Below are 16,708 nucleotides of genomic sequence, written 5' to 3' on the forward strand. Positions count from 1 at the left end.
AGAGGCAGACTGGATTGGCATTCAGACTGGCAGTCGCACAGTAAAGCAACGCTGGTAGCATGGGAAAAGTGAGGGCAGGAGCCCAGTCTTATTTACACTGGTGTAAACTGGACTAATGTTGTGGAATCACCTATTACATTTGGCTGCATCCTGTTGGCTGGAGTCCAGTCTGGCTACATGGCACCAGGAGAGCAGGCAGGATGCCACTGAACCCAGTGCTGGCCTTTGCCTCTGTTCCTCTCTGCCAGTGGCCTCAATACAGGATGGTACCTTTCGCTGTAAAGATTGTTCCTACGGGACCATTATCGGCTTACCAGATACCAGGAGCAGGGGGAGGCTATTGAGTGTGGTGACCCCATCCTGGTGGGCTCCGTGGGGCATTGGCAGAAGCTAAGCGTGATTCTCGGTGAAGGTGTCGAGTGACACAGGTGGAGTGGGTGCTCCAATGAAACATGTTGCTTTTTCTTTCATCAAAAAATAAAGTAAAGGTATTTAATTTCAATTTCTATTTTAAGGGTGATTGTTCTTGGCTGGGTTGGGTCCCTGTAACACTTCACAAAGTGACTTGAGACAGTTGAAGGCTGTCAACACACCCCAGTGCAGTGACACATCCTCTCATGCAGTGGAGGATTTTTCGGGAGGAAGGTTGATGACATATCCTTGCACTGAAGGAGCTCAGACTGGCAGGAGAACTTATCAGCTAACTGCAAAGGCACTTTCATGACAAGGAAGGCTATCTTGGTACTCTGGCTACAGGTTGAAGAGATGAAAGCCTGCTGTGAGATCTCTTCATAGAGAGAAATTAATTTGCTCATGGAAGGAGACTGTTTCTCTGTTTATATAGTAGATTTACCAGGAACCGCTGAGCTTTGGATTTCATGGGTACCAAAGGAAAGAAATATCTCATGGAAGACGGGGGTTAGTAGAACAGTTAGGCAACCATGCAGGTTTGTAGCTTTTGTGATGCATGAGAGCACACTGTTGCTGTGACAGGGATTCCCTGACCCCGTAGGAGCTTCTTGTCTGCCCAGGTATCAGCGGGCCTGGGGTGGAAGGGGAGTCTGACCTGGCACAGCAGCAGTGCAGAACAGGTTGAGAGCTTCAGTCAGTCCCTGTCTCCAGTGGCATTGATGTCATGTGTTTATCTTGGAAATCAGACTCTCCAGCCCAATCCCATAAATTAGCAATTCCAATAAAAATAATAATTGGATTCAGTCCATTGCATTTAACATTTTAATGTCAGCTGGGGATTTCTTCCTGATCCCAGCTCTTGATTAGGTGACATCTTTAAACACCAGATTAATAAGCCTGACTGTATTCTCTGAACACTCAACACTCACAGCCAGAGAAGAGGGCTGAAATGGAGTGCTTTCTGCACTCTCGTGCTTTATATACTTCACTGAAACTGGTCAAAGGTCATGCTCACGATTCTTGAAATATTTTTTTCTTTTTACACTTGGTTTTCATCTGAACTGGATGGAGAACAAAACTTTCCCAAATTTGCCATGAATTAAGTGTTCTCCCATCCTGTGGGTGCACACTAAAATTGATGCTTTCTTGAGTTTTTTAAAAAAGCTGGTCACTGAAGGTGGTATGAAAAGGTCTCCACATCTAAGACAGGTCTCACCCTCTCTCTACGGACTGTCTTGGGTTCAGAGTCTCATGAACATATCTTTCCTTAATCTTGGGGTCCAAAAATCTTCTACTGCTCAGATATGACTTGTTAAACCTGGGTTGTTTTGTACTCTGAAAAGCATAATTTTTAGAAGAAAAAAATCCCTATTTTGCCAGAAAACTCATGCTCCACTGCCTTCTGGAACTGCTCTTAATTCTGGAGATTTTTTCTGGGATTGTGGCCTTCTGTTTTCAACCCAATGCTTGGTCCTGTCTATGCTATGTCAAAACAGACCTTAAGTTTCTCTGTGACATGAAAGATAAATCTGTGGAACAAACTTCTCCTTGGTGTTTGTACCTGCACACATGCTTAGCTGGGCAACCAGCCTTCACTATTTCTTGTGGAGTTCTCTCTGTGGCCAAATAAAACCAAGAGTTTGTGGACAAGTAGAAGTGAAATACTGTTTGGCACGATCAAATCTATAAGCTCTCACATTTTACTGGCTGTGTCCTGATGTATAGTGAGCTTCAAGTGTGTGCAGAGATACAGGGGAGAAAGGGAAGGAGGGTGCTGGAAGGGTTCACAGCCAGCGATGAGAAGGAGAAGTGGGTATCTTCCTCTAAAGAAGTAACTGCACTGAGGATGTGTTGGAGGTAAGGTTGTGTTTTAGGGTCTAGTAGCTCCTTTTGGTACATATAAGTTCTCCATGGCACATTCTCCATGTACTATTGTGATGTGGTCAGTCTCATAAAGGTAAAAGTCGTTCCTCTGGAACTAGTTCCTGAAATCTTGTTTGAGGTGTCTCACTAAATCGGGTTTCAGAGGAATCTTTTTCTTCAGCTGTTGCAAATGGCTTATATCACAAAGGCAGTCTCAGTCCTGTTGCTCTAGCCGGTGTTAGGCACGCTGAAGAAGAGAGGGGCACTTCAGCTAGTGCAGTTGATGCCTCTGCTATAGCTGAGAGCCATTGATTCTTTAGCCCAATATCAAATACTTTGCCGGTCAGCAGCCAGAGAGTTTCTTGCATTTTAACTTTCCAGGTGACAATCCCGGTAAGCTTGGGAAGGGTATTCTCTAAGACACACGTTCTCTTTCATGCTTCTTCTGATTGCTTCAGTCTAACAGGCTAGCAACCCTTGTCTCCACTCTTCCAGCTGCTGGGAGGACACTGCCCTGAGCCAGCATGGTAGTAAAATCTAACTGTCGTGGGGTATTCTCCAGGCAATGAAGTCTTCATTCGTGGAATGAGAACCACATAAAGACCTTTTTCTTCTCCAGGCCCTCTGGGCTGATGTTATCCCGATGCCTATAGTACCTTTGCATTGCAACATATTGGTATCCCGGCATTCTTCAGTACCCACATGCCATCACGCAGTGCCGTGTGTTTGCCATCCATAGCACCTTTGTTCATATTCACTCGTGACATCAGTGGAGTTGCCATAGCTGTGAAATCAAAGTTCCTACTGACCTAGTATGAGCTTAGTTCTCAGATTCACAACATTTGTTGTGGGAAAAGTGAATCTTGAAGAGAGTGTTGAATGAGTAGGAGAGGCCACATGGAAATAAGGATCTGCTTTCATTTACGAGGATGGGAAGGAACCAGCAAAAATTAAAGCAGCCTTAGCCGTCCCATCTGCTTTGAAGGAATAATTCAGATACACACCCCCGCCCCCCCGCCGTGATACTGTAGCTGAGGGCCTAGCGTCTCTAAGGGGTGCAAACCATTACGAGTTTTTCTGTGCTGTAGGCCAGCCAGAGGTAAGTCAGCCCAGGGTTGGAGGCTGTGTGACTGGGTTACCGTGGGAGGGTGTCCAAGCTACAAGAATTCTTTGCATGGATACAAACTTGCAAAGTCCCTGCTAGCTTTGCTGTTCTCACACCCTTGGGTGATGCCTTCATCATATGCTCCTAGCAGCTGGAATGCTAAAAGAAGGGTGATAGTTCGAGGCTTTAAAAACAAGATAGTATTTCCTCCTCAGGTTGCCTGTTTCTGGATGTGAGTCTGTATTGCCAGACTATTTTGTAGGGCATTGCTGCCCCCCTTGCAGGTTGGCTCCCTCCCCTCTGCCATGGAGCCTGTCTCAGGGTAATAGGGAAACCCTGGACTTCAGTGGCATCAGGCTTCCCAGCTCTCCCCAGAATACTCTGAAGACAGCAGGAGATTATGGATGGCAAAGTTTTCCTGGCAGCTTCTCGACACTGCTTCTCTTCCACAGCAAACAGCACTCCAGCCTCCTGTTTCTTCAGTCCAGAATCATCCCTCATGTGAAATCTTCTGGTGATGGAGTGCAAAAAAGAGGTCTGAATCCCTGCCTAAGCCTTTTCTGTTCCTGAAGCACAACCGCGTTGAGTGGGAAGGAGACAGAGAGGAAGATTTTTTTTTTATTGCAAACATGTCTGACCAGGAAACAGGCATTAAAAAAAATTCAATAGTGGCTTCACTGTAAAAGCTGTTAATGCCATTTCATTTTCTAACAGCCTTGTTGGCTTTATTCAGTTCATTTTCATAAATCAGACCACTTTCATAAATCAGACCACCTATGTACCTTCCCTTTTGATACTATGTTAATGTGGTTTGGTCTGGGATGCTGAGATGCTCTGGACAGTCACAGATTATATGTTGGCCTCCATATACAGCATCTCTAAACCCCCAAAATGCCAGGTACCACCGATGGTTTACCCCTTTCAAATATGTACATCGAGGCAGGTCGCCCCGCTGGCACCTGTGTTCTCAGCACAGGGCTGGGCTCAGGTGTCAAAAGCAGAGGGCTGTGCAGCCAGGGCTGCTTCACGCTTACTCCGCCTCAGTGCTGCACTAATTAGTCTTAATGATTACTTTGAGGTGAGTGTAAATTAAAACCCCAGATCCAGACACTGCCAAAGTATGGCTAACCCCGAACGTAGCCTGTGTAATGGTGACATTTCACCTCTTGAGCCTCTCTGTCTTGATGTCTCCCAGCAGGCACAAGAATTGGTATCGTTCCTGCTCATAAGGACTTAAGGAAGAAAAATGGAGAATGACTTGTGTAAAAATCTAGTATGTTGGCAAATGCTTTTCAGATCAAAACAACCATAAACAGCTTGGAGAAGAGTTTTCATCTCTTCTCCAGATGTCTTGCACAGCTCTAGGCATTTTACAGGTTGAAAACTGAGGCACAGTGATGTGTGGCTGTTCCAGTGAAGAATCAGTGTTGAATGACGACTATTTTTTGAGGAGAAGATAAATTTGCTGCATTTGCCAATCTCACTGTGGTGGTTTTACTGACAGATTTTGCCCTTAAAGCATACAGCAACATAGTTACGCATATCTGTTCCTACGTGAGAAGTAATCACCTCACCTCTGCTGCAACACTGTAGTGCAAGGGGTTGTGCATGGTCGTGTATCAGTAAATCTGGTGTTCGTGGTGGGCTGTGGCAGCTTGGCCACACTCCCCTGGGTCTGGGGTGACACACTGCGTCTGAATCTTGTTCTCTGACACCAGGAAGGACTAGAAACCATTCTGTGCTGTTTAGATAGGGAGGGTGAATCTTGGTTTTCTCAGTCGTGAGAGCAGATTGAATTCAACATCTTTAGCCGATAAAATCCAGCAGGCAGGTGGGTCATCTTTGCTTGTGTTCAGCTGAATGTGATGTTCCCCATGAAGAAGGATGGGAGACATTAAGTGCAAACCAGACAGGATTGGACTTTATAGGGGTCTCCTGAAAAATTCTGAATCCTGTTGATGTTTCTGCAGGAAGCTGTGGTGTGTTCTGTTTACAAGCTGTGTTAAGGTGGGGCTTGATACATTTAAGCTGTTAGTCCTGCTGCTCCTGTTGGAAGGTGATTTAAATTGCAGTTTACAACAAAAAAAGGGCCTGGGAGTGACACTGGGGATCTGTGGGAGGCAGTCTTGCTGGGAGGTTAGAGCACAGCTGCCACTGAGCTGCTGCCCAGCCCTGAGCCACTGCAGCAGCTCTTTGCCTCATTTTTCCCAAAACCGGAGGAGCAATGCTGCTGGACTGTACAGCCTCTCCTGGGGAAGAATCACTAATTACAGCTCGGGCAGTGTTTCAGAGCACAGGTTTAAGCAATATCGGCTCATATTGTTTCCCTCTTGCAAAACCCTGTTCCAGGATGGGGATCTCTTTGCAGACGTTCCTGTCCCGTGTTTCCTTTCTGAGAGGCAGGATTTGTCAACCCGGTGCCTAATACTAGTCTGAGAGTATTTCTGTTATAGGTAATGAACTATATCTCTGTCTTAGCTTTGAATTTTATATTACACACGTCCCCACAGTAGGAGAGCACTACATTCAGTTTTATCAGTTCCTGGAGGTGGATTATATCCCACTTGATCGTTTACAACAATTGTGAAGATTCAACAACATTTTAATGAGGTGTAGCAGTGGTATATTAAGAAATATATCTATTAAATGCAGTCTTTAGTAGTTGATTGGTATTTAATTGGCATGTGTTAATATTCTTATTACATCTCAGTTAAATCCACAGTTGAAGCATTAATTTTGAGTAGGAAAATTGCGAATTGAGGTATAAATATGAACTAAAATAAAAGTGCAGCTGCTTTTAATATGAAGACTTTGTTAATAAAGTCTTATACTGACTTAAGCAAGTGTTCACAGTAGGTATTTTTAAAACAGATGAAGATGACATAAAAGAAACATTCTGTCAATTATTGCTGTAAGATTCATAAGGAGTTATCTATGGAGGTAATTTCTATCTCCTCTTAGGAAAGATTCAGACTTCATCATTTTGGGGAAAGTTTTTTTTCTAAAGTGTGTTCCTTAACGTGACTGTGGGCATTTTTCTCCAGGGACCTGGTTTCAGGCATCAGTAGTTTGGCAACCGAGCTTCTCCAAGCTTCACCATCCATGAAAGTTTCAGACTGCAGCACCCCAATCCACTATTATTGCAGCCAGTGGCAGATGTCTTGTGGGTTTGCTGCAAACAGGGTGAAACCCGTGTTTCACAAAGACAGGATGAAAGACAAAAAGTTTCCTGGGGCGAGAAGACAGTGTGTGTGTTGATCCTGGGAGAAGACGCTGTGTTTGGTGCCTTGCATGATCCCCCAGGCTCAGTCTGCAGTAATGACAAGGGGACATCTCTGTCCTGCCTTGTCGTTCTTGCACCTGAGCTGAGAGGATCCTCGGGACAGCGCAGTCATGCATGAATTCTCTTCCAATGATCTGCATTTGCTGCCAGTGCCTGCACTGCCCTGTGCAGGGTCTGCAGTACACGTACTTCCCAGTGCCCCATGGCATGGTGGTGGGAACATGTTCTAAACGTTTGTAGAAGTTTTCTGCAAATGGGGTAAACTGAGACACAGAGCGGTTCAATGACTTACCCTCTAAGAGGCAGCATGTGAGGCCAGTGGCACGGTGGGAAGGCCTCTGGGTGCCAGCCTCACCCTGTCACTCATCCCTGGCTGTGTTACTGCCCTGTGCCCGAGTGAGCCCTGGGCACCTTCACCGCTCAGGGACTCGAGTCGTTCCCAAGCAGCGCTCGTGTGTCCTCCTTGCTCTGCCTTTGCCTGGATCTCGGCAGATCCCAGATCCCACAGCTGAGCAGTTGTGACCCCCTCACTGCTGGCAGGCAGCCTGCCTGGTTCCCATCGCTACGTGTCGGTAGGTGGTTCCTGTCTAACGAAGCTCCCTTCCAAGGGAGGCTGTTGACATGCTCCGCCATCGCCAGATGGTCCCCTTACCTCTTCTGCTCTCACGCTCCCTCGGAAACATTAATGATCCCTAAACCTCTCTGATGGAGGGGCTCCTTTTTGTGACAACCTCATTACGTGGTTATCAGGAGCTGCCACTATCCAGGTTGTCACGACAACCAGCCTGATTCAGAGCCGCTGGGAAAGGTCTGAACCTCAGGCAAATAACCAGCCCCAGCTCCCAGCAGATGCTCACCCGCAGCCAATCGGCGGGGCGCTGGCAAACCATGACATCATGGGCTGAGCAGGCCCCAAATTTTAATTGTTAGCTTTCAGCGTCCCTCCGTGTCCCTTTCCCCCTGCTGCTCCCCGCAGCAGCCCCCCCGGTGCAGCTAAGGCAGCCCTGCTGTGATACCGCTTCAAAGGGCTCCGGAGCTGCCTGGGCTCAGCAGGGCTGGCGGAGGAGCCCCCCCAGCCCCCCACGTAATGCAGCCTTGGTCGGGAGTGGGGGACGTGGCACGGGCAGAAAGCTGCAGGGTAGTGTAATACACAGAGCTGTTAGGAGCCAGAATAGGTTGATGCTTATTGGGGTTTTGTTAATGGGGATGGGAGTTAGTTGTCAGAGTTAATTTTATCTGCAGGACAAGCTCTCTGGCAGCTACCACTAAGCATGGGAGATTAATGGGATCCTTACCACCCCCACCCCCCAACTCATGAAACCCTGCCAGTCAGTCTGAATTGTCAGATTGTGTCATGTCTGCCAGCAAGGTGTGATAAATGCAGCAGAACCAGCTCTGTCATGGATGGAGAATGTGTCCACCTTCCTGCCCTGCTGAAGCAGAGAGGGGTTTGTTCAGTGGCCTTGTGCCTTCACTGGGGTGTACCTGAGGCTTCCCTGGAACCGCATACCCCATTAAGGTTACATCCTACATAGCACTGGCCAAGGTGTCCTGCAGATGTGTGGCTGTGGAGCCTTCCTGAATTCCTGCCCTCCTCCTTCCCCATGAAAGCAGGATCAGGCAGCTCTTTGGAGGGATTTCTCTTTTTGCCCAAGAAAGACTTCTTTTTTTTAACTTCTGGCCATCCTAGCTAAGTGTACATTTGGGTTCTGAAAATGCTGGTGCTTGGTCTCTTTTACCGAGATGTTTAGCCTTGCACACCTCTCTTACACAGGGAAGGGTGCTGGTAGTTTCAGGCAGTGTCTGCAGAGCTTGCAGCACTGCAATCAGTTTGGGAGGGTCTGTCTGATTAGATCTTAAAGGTGAGCTTACATGGCTTCTGGCTTCTGAAGTCCTCAGACATCTTTCGGAGGAGCAAAGGCTACCAGAAGGCTATTTGTTGCTCAGAGGTAGTATTTATTTCTCTTGCTTTGCTGCAGTGGCTATCTGGCCCTGTGTTTCTATGGGGCTGCATCTTTAGGGAGGAGCTGTCCCTGGGCCACTCTTGGTTGGGGGGATTACTTGCCCCACAGAGGGGCTGGGGAGCTTGTGCACAGCCCGGCACAAAGACACCCCAGCATGATGGTCCTGATACAGCCAGTTCTACCTTTTTAGCACAGGAGAAAGGAGCTGTTGGGGCTGGCGGTGGACCTGGTCCAGCCAGGTCCCTCCTGCTCCTTCTCAGGCTCCTAAAGCATTGGGCAATGGGGCTCAAGTTAGGGCAGCTTCCGAGGTTACTTTTGCAGGATGAGACCCTTTCTTAGAGACCTAGCTGGCTCCTGAAAAAACAGGGCTTAGGCAGGTCCTGTGGGTCCAGAGGCCAGACCTCAAAGTGTTTCCAACTAGCTTTGACACCCATGTGACAGTCACACAGGATTGACTTCTAGCAGGGACTGGCCTGCGTTCCCGTGCCCTGTGGGGACAAAGCTGGCACTCTGTCCACGTCTGGCCGGGATCAGGCTCAGCGAGACTCTGCAGGTCTGGCCCAGCCCAGCCCGTCCCAGGCGTCGGACCCGTGGAGCGAGTCCAGCTTGCACTGCCGAGCCCCGCACCTGGGGGCTGTGTGGGTGCCCTGGCCGTGCAGCCACTCGGCTTTTTCCCTCTCCCAGCAGTGTGCCGGGAGCAATGTGCCCGTTGTCAGCACACCTGGCTGCTCACAGTGTGCGGAGGAGCCCTCCAGCTCCGGCGGGGTCAGCCTCGTGTACAGCTGGGGTGAGGGGCAAGAAAGCTCTGCGGTTTGGGCAATTTCCCCTTTCTGGCTTTTGCCTTTGCTTCCTCTCTTTGTCTGCTTTCCTGGGAAGGCATGGGACAGGCATGGGGCATCTGCTTCCTATCAGGCATGGGACAGTCGGCTTCCATCCAGCAGCTTAAAGATAGCTGGAAAACCCAGGAAGGCCAAAATAGGACAGGTTTGAGGGCTTTGTGGTCTCGAAAGGCCAACCCCAAAGGCACAGGCTTTTAAAAATCCTCTGTGATTTTCAGGAAAAACACTGTGCACAATCAACATTTGCAAGGTTTTCTTGGCTCCCAAGAGAGTCGTAACTTTGGACCAGGCTGAGAGTAAGGGATCTGATCTTGCTTTTTCACTGCGTACAGTCACGGAGTCAAGTTTCTGCTCTTTCACAGGAGAAAGGAAGCTGAAACTCTTCCTTCATCTGCTCCCGCCCAGCTTTCGGCAAAATCAGACAGAAGCCAAGGCACTGGGCTTGGTGTCTCAGGGGGCCTGCAGTTTTCTTATAGTGCTTATAAGAATAGTTTTGCTAATAGTTTATGTTAAAACTATGTTTTAGTTACTTTTTAAAATGAATGAAAGTGATTCAATCTTGACATCTGTAATTGCCTGACTTGGTGCTCTGTCTGCAGCTTTTTCCTCCTTTGCAAGCCTGTGAGCAGGACATGCGCCTTGCTGCCTGTGGTAAATAACCTCCCTTTCTGTATCCGAAGCAATCTGGAATAATTTTTGCTGTGGAGGTGGCTGGGTACCACTTGTCCACCACCTGCTCAGTCCTTTCCAGCTCTGTGGGCCGTTTTTAAACAGCAGTTTGCCGCAGCCAGTGTGGTTTACCAGGGCATGGCCCATCAGCTCCGGAGGGCCAGGTGAGGCACAGGGACCCATGACAGCTTTTTCAGCTGCGTTCCCTTCCTCACTGCAGTCGGAGGACATTCCCCTAAATCTCTGCACAGACTTTTAAGGGGGAAAAGCTGGGCCAAAGCCTAAGCCCTCTGTATGCTGAGGTCTCACCAAGGTTTTCTTCCCTGGTATGAGTCAAATCTATCACTTAGCCAGATGGCTCTGCAGGCGCTATCCTGTCTTAGCTCCACAAGGGAGAGTGTGTCCTCTGCAGGGCTTACCCCATCCGCTCGTCCCCAGCCCCCCTGGATGCACACTGTGCCGTCACTGGAGCGGATGCTACTTGCAGCAGAAAGTGGAAGGCGACTCTTCTTCCACTGTTGAGGGACAGTGGCCTTGCTGTACCTCGCTGCTGAACTTAGAGGAGCCCGAGAGTCATCTGTACACAGGGGTATTTCTCTGCAGGGATGGCAACAGCACTGATAGCTTGCTCCACGGCTTGACTGTGACCACTGCAGAGCCAGCCGGCTAAGTGATAGATTTGACTCATAATGGGGAAGAGAACCTTGGTGAGACCTCAGCGTACAGCAGGAAGGGACACAGTGATTCGGTAGGGGCTGCTTGTCACATCAGGGTTGACCGGGTGACTCAGTGTGCTTTTGCTTATGGAGAACCTGTCCTTTGAACGAGCTGCGAGGCGACAGTGTGACCACTCGTGGTCACATACCGTGTGGTGGGGCTGGGAGGGTTTGTTACCTCCCCTGGGGTAATACATGTCACCTGCCTTACCTCTGGCAATGGCAGCCACCAGAAGGCAGTCGTCATGCTTTGCACAGCCCAGGCGAGGGGCGAGCTTGGGGCAAGGCTGGTCCCATGGCACTGCTGCCATGCCTGCGGCCCCGGGGGCTCTGTTGGAGATAGCCTAAAATCGGTCATGTTCATCTGTGGATTTTTCTTTTTTTTTCTGGAAATATTGTAAACGTGAAGTCATCCTTAGCAAAACAGGGTCTGTTTGTTTTCCAGACCTTTCACGGAGGAGCTGAACTGCCAGGACCATGCTCTGCCTGGGGGAGCGTAATTCTAAATGAAAGAAGGAGAAGGGGAAAACACCCTGTGAAGAAGGGGATTTTCCCTTCTGGTGCGTTGGGGGATCTTTGCAGGGAAGTGCCCTCTTTGTCGCAGGAGTGGCCGGAGGGGGTTGCTCAAGCCTTGCGCCTGGTGGGTTTCTCCCACCTTTGGATGCTGTCAGGAAAAGCTGTCACACGGCAAACGTCATTTGAAGGAGGAAGCCCGAATTTCACGGTGCATTTCCTATTCCCTGCAGACGAGGCCCACGGAGCGTTATGATGCCTTTCGGGACACCTTTCGGAGGGGGACCCGAGGAGGGGCGGGCGGGGACCCCCCCGCGCCGCGATCTCCCCACGCAGCTGCCTTAAAACACAAGATTCGCCCCCAGCCGCCCGCCCCGCGCTCCGAGGGGGCCGCCGCAGCCGGGCGGGCGCAGCCAATGGGCGCGGCGGGCGGCGGAGTGACGACACGGGCCGGGGCGCGGCGGCGCGTCCCGGCGGCGCGCCCGGCGATTGGCGCGCGGCGGCGGCGGCGCGGGGGGGACGGGCCGGGCCGGGCGCGCGGCAGATGGGCTGCGCCCGGGGGGGGCCCGCGGCGGCGGCGGGGGACGGGGACGGCCGGTGCAGCATGACAGCGGGAGCTGCAGGTAACGGGGCGTCGGGGCGGGCCGGGAGCGGCCGGCGGAGCCTCGCCTCGCCCGGGGCCGCCCGCGGAATGCGGTGCCCGTGGCCGTGCGCGCGGCGCCCCGTCTCCTCCCCCGGTTGGGGGTGGAGGGTGGCGTGCGGCCGCGGGGAGGGCTGGGCCGCTCCGTTCGCCGGGTTGTCTGTGGGGCTCCTCTGCCGTCAGTGACACCTGTGTTACGGGGCAGCCGCCGCCTCGTCTGTAAATGGAGACCGGTGTCTTGCGGGAGGGAGCTGCCGGCGCGGCCGCCAGCCGCAGAGCCGCCCGCGGGTCTGAAGTTGTCAGCGCCGACACCGGCCATAAAGGCTGCCGTGGTGTGTGTGTTCCCCATCTTCCAACAATGCGGTCTGCTGGGCTGCGCTTCTGCAGCGGACTGAGAAATTCTGGGCTATAAATAACTCTGCCGCTTTCTTTTTTTTAAAAATACTGTTTATTGGCAGCACGCATCCGATTGACCCCTTTAAAAACGCCTGCTAAGTTTCTCCTGAGATCCATTCAGTGAAGGGTGGTCTCTCCCCTGCGCATGCATGGTGGTGCCTGATGCCACACCGAAGCCGGTCCCTGTGCTGGGTTGTCCCTTTGTCCCAGACTTGTACACCAGCCAGCCGAGGAAGTGCTCCAGCGCGATGTCTGCCTGCTTCAGGCGTCCCTCCTCCCGTGGGGGATGCTCTCAGCGCCAGTGCCCCCTTTTTGGTCATTCACACGGTTTTCAGATCCAGTTTCCACCAGTGCCAGAAACGAACCCTGTTTTAAAAACAGTGATGTATTTAATGTAGAAGGTTGAGGGAATTCAGATGGGAAAAGCCATGGCTTCAAAGTGAGCAACATCTGAAAGAGATTGTGGGCCCCAGCTGGAAAGAGTGGGGCTATTTCTAGACTTGCAACCCAAAAGGGTGTCGAGGGGGGCTGGATTTTGTCTCTCCCTGTGTGGCTCCATTTGCTGGGGGGGCCACAACGTGTCGGAGTGAACAGACTGGTTACCTGTGTGGAGTTTGTCAGGCACCCCTAAAACCTCCATTCCCCTCATCCCCCTGATGCCCCACCTGCCCCAGTTTGACGCCGTGCAAAGATTGTGGGAAAGGGGAGTCTGCTTTTTGTTTTCCTTCTGGGCACAGTCGGTGCTGACGTTCAGTGCAGGGAACCAGGAGGCTGGAGATCAAAGTGGGCTTTGCTGAGCGACTTTCGGGCTGACACGGATCACCCCGGACTAAGGAGGAGGAAGACGGGGGAGGCCGCAGGGCTGGAGCCAGGCTGCTACCTACCTGCCTGAGGGGGAAGAGGGAACAAAATGCTGCGGCCAGAGAGGATGATGAGATGAGATCTTCTCCCCTGGCTCCTCCTCTTGTGTGAATCCACCTTCTCCGTGGCTGTCAGGCGGGAAGGAGGGGGCCCGGGCATAGCTTTCAGGCGGCAGGAGCAGCCTGGGAGGAGGCTGCTAGTGGGAGAATGGGGGTGAGAACGTAGCCCCGGCCAGGGTGACTGCAGGAGGGCAGGCCGGAGGGGACCATCATGTCCCCAGAGCAGGAGCTGGTGCGGGGCCTGCTGGCCGGGAGCAGGCCATCCATGCAGAAGTGGCACCGGGGATTTTCAAGCACCTTTGCCCCATCTCTTGTGGAAGTGGGGCGTGTGGCTGCGGAGGAGCCTCATGCTTCCAGGAAAGGTGGTCAGTCAGGTTACCCAATGGCGTGGGCAGAAAACAAAGTAAATCAGGAATTGGGGGTAACTGTTTTTAGGACTGGGTCATGTGCTGGTGGATTTTTCAAGGCTGGCGTGTGAAGGTTGCCATGTGCATGGAGGGGAAGGATTGCCCTGAGCCTGGGTTTTGTGCGGTAAGCGCAGGGCTGGCGAGGGACAGCCATACTTGCAGCTGCACTGGTTGGAGCTGCCTTCCTTGAGTATGGGACTGGGCAGAGGGATGGGGGGGCTGGGTTTGGCGCGGGGGGGGCTGGCTTCATGGGTGGGAGGCTGCAGGCAGCTGCCTCTGGACTGCAGAGCAGTTTGTGCTCTGAACCGAGACCTGCATGGGTGGCATTTCTTCACTGAGTGACTCTGGATAACTAAAAGTAAGTCTCAGTAGCTCGTGCGAGCCCTGAGCTCCTGTTACAGGATTAAGTTTCCAGCCTCACAGGCCACCGCTTGCAGCAGCAGCAACAGTTCGGGAGGCAGCTGTGGCAGCAGTGCCACAGCAGGCAGTACCCAGGGTGAGCTGCTTTGGTTGTCACAGGCCCTGTGCTCGGGCCTTGCTCACCTCGGGGCTTTAGCATGAGCACGCCAGCTTCTTGTAGGGAATGTCTGATGGGGGCTTTGTCTCCTCTAAACTAACATGCCCAAAGAGACTGCGTAGGGGAGGTCCCGCAGAAGTTGGCAGGTGTTTTGCTGTTGGCTACCATGAACTCCACCTCTCCAAGTACATCGTTCACTGGGCAATGTCTCTGTAAGGATCTGACCAAAACTTGGTGTTTCAAAGTGTGTGGGAGTTGGGGTCCAAATTATCCTGTGTGTCCTGAGCCAGCTCACAAGGTCTGGAAAAACAGAACTTGGCACAAGAGGTTGTCTTCCTCCACCCCACGTATTTCTTTGCGACTTCTGTGACTATGGTTACGGCGATAGGTGAGACAAATTCAGCTCTGCACCATATTGTTTGCCATAAAAAACCTGGCTCCTGTGCTAGCCATGTCCTGGCCTAGGAGCCAAACTGGCTCCTAGAGGAGAGCCAGTTTGTGGTGATAGTCCCATTTCAGTTCCTGTTCCCTCTGCCTAGAAGCTTTCTCCTCTTTTTCTTTTAATACTTTAATTGTGACTGTGGATCCAAATGTTCTGGAGATACCAGTGTTCTGGGATCAAAAACAGCCTGGAAGCTGGAGGCCTTTCGGATCTACCTTCAACTCCTCCTTGATTTTAGCCGTGTCTGCACAGACTGGTCAGAGGGGAGATGCTTCTGCTCTGATTGGACTCCCTGTGACTTTGGGACACTAACACTGTTGTCAGTTTGTGCCTAGCCGGTTCAAGTACTAATTTCTGTTCCTTGCTGTGCTACACAGGGGGCAGGTGGGAGCCCACTGTGATCTTTCTCTTTCATTACCTGCCTTAGCTCCTGCTTAAGGTGCTTGAAGCTTTTCCCCCAGGAATTTAATGGGCAGGGGGAACAGACTGAGTGGGTGGGGAGGGCAGCAGTAGGAAGGGGAGAGAGAAACATGAATTACCTTTCACTTGCAGAAATAAACCTTGTACTCACCAATACTACTTTGTTTTTAGATAGCATTTCCCCCCTGCAGCTCTATTTTGCTTTGTACCTTTCAGACACAAATAGTTGAGCTTGCGTATCTTCTGTTTCTTCTATGTTTACTTTGATTTGCCTGATACTTGAAGAATGGCATTAGGCTGAGTGGTAATTGGTAGGTCTCACTGGGCTTGGGTCAGCACAGGTGGAGATGATGTGAATGTCTTGTCTCAGACCTGCTGTCGCTGGTGTGTCTCCTGCTCCTGGCAGTAATTCTATAATGGGAAAATACAATAAAAGTATCTGTGGTTTTCTAGTGGCTTGTCTCAGTGCTTTGAGTTTTGGAGATCGTTTCCAGGTGAACATTAGCACTCTGTTGGGGATAGCAAAGGGACTTTTCATTTTGCATTTTTAATTGGACAGGTGCAACTTAGCTTTGGCAGTGCTCTGTTTATGACTTGGCCTGTTGGGTTTCCTAAGACTGGACACTGGGCCGCAAGGTGTCCCTCACCTCGTCAACCAAGCAGTGTGGGACATGGCAGGTGGGCACCCCTTGCTCTGGGCAAGCAGCGTGGCATCCACCCAGTCAGTCCCACTGACTGTCATCCAAGAAGCCTATGATCTTGTTGATGCAGTCTCATGTCCCCAGCTACTAGAGCTCTTGACCCCAGGAAGCCCTGCATTAAGTATTCAAGGATAAAGCAGTGGTGTTGTATATTCAATGGGCTTATTTCCCAACATTATTTTTTATTGTCAGTTGCTTATCTAGTAGTGTATTGGCAGATGCAACTGACTCTTGACTGATCCAGAGCAAAGCCCGTCTCTGCCCTGGAGTCTTTGCTGTCAGTTGCACAGTTTGAATAGTTAGCACAGCTTCTGTGTGACAATGCTGGTTTTGGGGCTCCCTGTGTAGGGGGGACAGGTGCAGGACACTCCAGCACTGTATAAGACTTACAAAGATGGGAAATGGCAAAATTCAGGTAGAATACACCTCCTTTACTCGGTCTGCCCTGGTCGTGTGTACTTTTTTGTTATTATCAGAAGCAAATTAAGGCAATTTGGATCCCAAAACATGTGTTCGAGGAATCTTTGGGCAAGTTTTACATGTTTTTTCATAATCCTAAAGGCAAAATGGTGCTTTCTCAGAGAAAGTGAAACATATTCTGATATGACCCCTTGACTTCTGAAAGTGATACCTTGCACATGGACCAGTGATAGCAGTGCGTTGATCCAGCTTGCTGCACACGCATGTGCTTGCTTTTCCCGCAAGACAGTGTACTGCAGTGTCATTTTTGTCCAGCCTTAGATCCCCTGAAACAAACTGCCATTTCAACATTGCAGTACAGCACAGACTCCAGAGCTGGACCATTCTCATTTTCTTTCTAATCCTCAAATGTGGAAAATGCTCTGGCACCTTAGCAGGCTCACCGTTGCTTTGCAGGGTGTATGCGCAGTTGGCTGCACGTG

At 50.8% G+C, this 16,708-nt stretch overlaps 1 protein-coding gene across 3 annotated transcripts in view; it reads left to right on the forward strand.

Moving 5' to 3' along the window:
- PAK3 (p21 (RAC1) activated kinase 3) overlaps nt 1-16,708 on the forward strand; it is a 140,443-nt gene that overhangs the window by 51,931 nt on the left and 71,804 nt on the right. Inside the window, exon 1 of one of the 3 annotated variants that reach the window (XM_063345612.1) lies at nt 11,855-11,986. The exons of the other annotated variants lie outside the window; for them this stretch is intronic. The gene's annotated coding sequence lies outside the window, so the exon portion shown is untranslated. Of the gene's footprint in view, nt 1-11,854; nt 11,987-16,708 lie in introns of those variants that run through there. 3 annotated transcript variants of the gene reach the window in all.

The sequence above is a fragment of the Chroicocephalus ridibundus genome, chromosome 9, assembly GCF_963924245.1.
Source record: "Chroicocephalus ridibundus chromosome 9, bChrRid1.1, whole genome shotgun sequence".
NCBI classification, from domain to species: Eukaryota; Metazoa; Chordata; class Aves; order Charadriiformes; family Laridae; genus Chroicocephalus; species Chroicocephalus ridibundus.